Source organism: Athene cunicularia (genome assembly GCF_003259725.1).
Source record: "Athene cunicularia isolate RWA chromosome 1 unlocalized genomic scaffold, athCun1 chr1_part1, whole genome shotgun sequence".
NCBI lineage: Eukaryota > Metazoa > Chordata > Aves > Strigiformes > Strigidae > Athene > Athene cunicularia.
Genome location: NW_020799091.1, coordinates 28,316,837 through 28,320,418, shown reverse-complemented (window position 1 = coordinate 28,320,418; position 3,582 = coordinate 28,316,837). Strand labels below are relative to the sequence as shown.

At 36.5% G+C, this 3,582-nt stretch overlaps 1 long non-coding RNA gene across 1 annotated transcript in view; it reads left to right on the top strand.

The window, feature by feature from the left end:
- The first annotated feature begins 295 nt into the window (after window positions 1–295).
- The window catches only part of LOC113481584, a 6,145-nt gene continuing 2,858 nt past the window's right edge, over window positions 296–3,582 (top strand). Inside the window, exon 1 of the long non-coding RNA XR_003398703.1 lies at window positions 296–435. This is a non-coding gene — a long non-coding RNA (uncharacterized LOC113481584). The remainder of the gene's footprint in view (window positions 436–3,582) is intronic.

Here is a 3,582-nt window from a genome sequence, read left to right as displayed (position 1 = left end):
ACAATTATACATGTAATAAACAAGGACTATAAACAGAAGTATGTATAAACACAGGTAGTACTGAAGCTTTGATCAACTTTGCAAGAAATATGCTTAAAGAAACTCTCCAGATCTAAACTATCTGTTGAAACAGCCTCATGTATCTTATATTTACCAGTGAGTTTAGAGCAATGTGCCCCCTTTTCATGTGTTTGCATTTAGCAAAATAAAAAACAATCTTTGGAAATCAGTCATTTAACTGTCATAATAAAGCAATATTACCTTCTTTTCACAGATGAGAGAACTGAAGGAACAGAGTTGTGAAGTTATCTTCTCAAAGCCATAAAGGAGGCCAGTAACAAATCCAAGAATAGTAGCATAGTCTTTTAAATTGCAGCCTTATGCCATCTAATACTGTAATCCACAGGAGAGTTTGCCTTCTGATGTTACAGTGAGGTATGTCATAGCAATACCTATATATTAATAATGTACCCAAGGGGGATATATTTGAATGGGTATGTTTGCCTATGGTCTTGTAAATAATTCAAAAGAATTTTTTTGGATTCTAACTCTGAATTGAATTTCTAATACTGTTTTCTTTATAACTGGGCATTTTTTTCACAAATATTTCTTTGTAAGTCATGTTTAAAACATACAGTTCTCAAAATCTGATTTATTAAAATTACCAGAAGTTAATGTCCAAAAATATCTCAGAGTAGTTTCAATAATTCATATTTCTGGATATTTTAGAGTCCAACTTCAGGGTTTTCTTCAGGATTCTGAGCACATCTACTTCAGCTTGCCTTTATAGAATATGGTGGATAGTTGACATCTCAGAAAGAGGAAATAAAGTTGTGTATTCCCAATAAGAATGTTCTTACATTGGAAATAACTTTTTGGAAATATTGCTGTAAATGTGTTGGAAGCATCAAAAGCTTAAGTCTGGCTCCCGTTTAGCTGGAGGAGAGGCTACACTAATAGACCCAGGCAACAGAGGTGCTGTGAATATGGAAGCTCTTTACAGAGTTTAATGCTGTCTGGAGCATTTGTCACAGTTTTGGCAGAGGTAAAACTTGCGTTCTGTCTTTCCTAGCTATGTCCTCCTGTACCAAGTTAGGAATGTTGGTACAATACTTTGCTTTGAGATGGTAACTTTTGGGGTGTAACCACCGATAGTTGCATTAGGAGCTGGTTTTACTTGCACTCTAGGGTTTGAAGCAGTGCAGCAGCTTTTTGCGTAGGACAGGGAGGGTTTCCTTCTGGCTTTCATCTCAGTCTAAAATATTAATGCTGTGGGCTTCCCAAAAAAGTGTAGGGTCCAACACCACTGAAGCATCTACCTAGTGGTAGGTAGCTTGGTGATTTTTTTAAGAGAATATATTAAATCAGATTGGAAAACTATATTCTATAACACACTCCTTATAGCACCTTTACAGTTCCCAAATCTTTATTTTCAATAGTTTGTCTGGACACAGGCGATGAGCATGCTCAGAGAATATGTCAGGTTAACTACAGTCAAACCTATAAAATATCTGCAATTCATCCATGCTTCTCCCACCAGCAGGTGTCATTCTGGAAAAAGGAAAATATTGTAAATTCCTGAACTGGAGAATTTGGCTGTGACAAAGAAGAAAAAAAAAATGTTTGCTTAAAACATAGCTTTTGAAGGATACTTTACTCCAAATAAAAACCAAGAGAACATTGGCTGGTCTGCATTTTTCAGTAATCTGTGTGCAGTGTGTAATCCTGACATATAACCAACAAAGGGCAGACAATTGGTAAGGCAAACCAATGTCTAGTTAAAGCTGTCTTCTGCTTTTTACTGCTCTCTGTGACATCTTCACCACTACTTACTCACCCCCATGACTATGAAATCAGTGACATTAATCAATCTTTATGATGGGCTTTTGGCTTTAGTTCCCCCAAAGGAAACACAGAATTAAGGTGTTGAATTCAGATCTCATTTACTTCAAGGTAAACCTGAAGTAATCTCATTGAAGCAACTGAAATTAGTAGAATTGCCTGGGATTTAGTCTGAAGTAACAAAAAGTAATATTTTACTTTGTATTCCATAAATGAGCCTTAAGCAGAAAATAATCACATAATCACTTTAATGTCTATTGTAATGCTTATGTTTTCATTTAAGTGCTTATCTGGGCATTAGCTGCCACCTCCTTTAATATGAAGAGATTCTTTTTGATTTCTCATAATCACAGTGATAAAGCTATGGCTGAGTTATAAAGAACTAAGATCCTGCTGGTTGATTGCTGGGGGCTCCCGGTCTACCGAGTCAAGTCTTCTGGCTGTTAAAAACAAACTTACCATGAAATCCATGAAGAAGATGTCTTGCCCACCCTATATCCTTCTGGAAGTTTTTTCCAACCCATCACAGCTCTCATGATTAGAAATATTCATCTATCTTTCAGCCTAAAAGTATCCAGGGCCCTGGTGTCTATATTGTCCATTTTACATTAAACAGTTTTTTCTCCTTTGTTGTGGTTTTCTCCATGCTGATATATTTAAGAAACTCAATGACACTTCTTTTCAGGCTTGATTTTGTGAGCCAGAGGTGCTAGGCTGTGGGCCAGTGTGCCATGCACAGCCTTCCAGGGTAGCTCCTCTCACCCAGCGTTGACTTTCCCCAGGAGCAGGCTGTGGGCTGTGGGGTTGCCTTTAGATAAATGTTGTAAAAGATAATAATGCCTCTACAAATGCTTAACAAAATTAAATATAGCACAGCTGTGAAGGTAATTCCATCTAAGGTGTTTTATTTAAGTTTAACAAGACATAGAGGCAGGAAAGTAATTTTGTATCTAACAAGTACAGAGTTATTGTGTTTAACAGGATGCTATCAAAAGTCTGTTTTGAATTATGGTGGCTGAGCTGAACCTGTGTATGAGTTGGGAGCTGCTATTGCTGAGGGTATGCACCACAAAAGGTCCTGGCCAGAAATCTGGGGCTTCGTATCAGGAATGTAGCGGTCTGATGTTCAAAACTGTTGGGAGTCTTGCAAAAGTAAGCTTAATTCCTCAGTTTTGGACATGATGCAGCAAACTAATTTTGCTGAAGAAAGCAGTAATTTCAGGTACCAGGGCACTCAGATAGAGGGAATTAGAGAAATACTTGCATTAATTACACAGGCAGTTAGAAGCCTATGTTAATCAGGACCATTTTTGATGGTCTACTGAATCACAGGGAAGTTAAAAACCTTGAATGTATTAGGTAGTGTAGTTATATATGAGTTGTACAGTGCAGGGTTAAGGATTACTGAATTGTTCTGTAACAAGAACAATTTGTTGTATATAATATGTAAAATTATTTATTGTATATGCATAAAATATATAACTCAAAGCTATTGGAAGGTAGCAAATTCTGGATAAAATTCACTGCAGGCATTAGTTAGGATTCTGTAGGCAGAGAACAGTTTCTCATGAGCTTTTTTAAAATCAGTCAGTAGCTTTATGATCAATAGGAATTTGGACTACTTTTGCAGAAGTTTAAAAAAAAGAAATTGTTACGGAAAAAAGACGTGATGTAGGGTGACTTACAGAGCAATTGTAAAATCTGCTTTAGTAGCGTGCAATATTAATTTTATAATTTTGC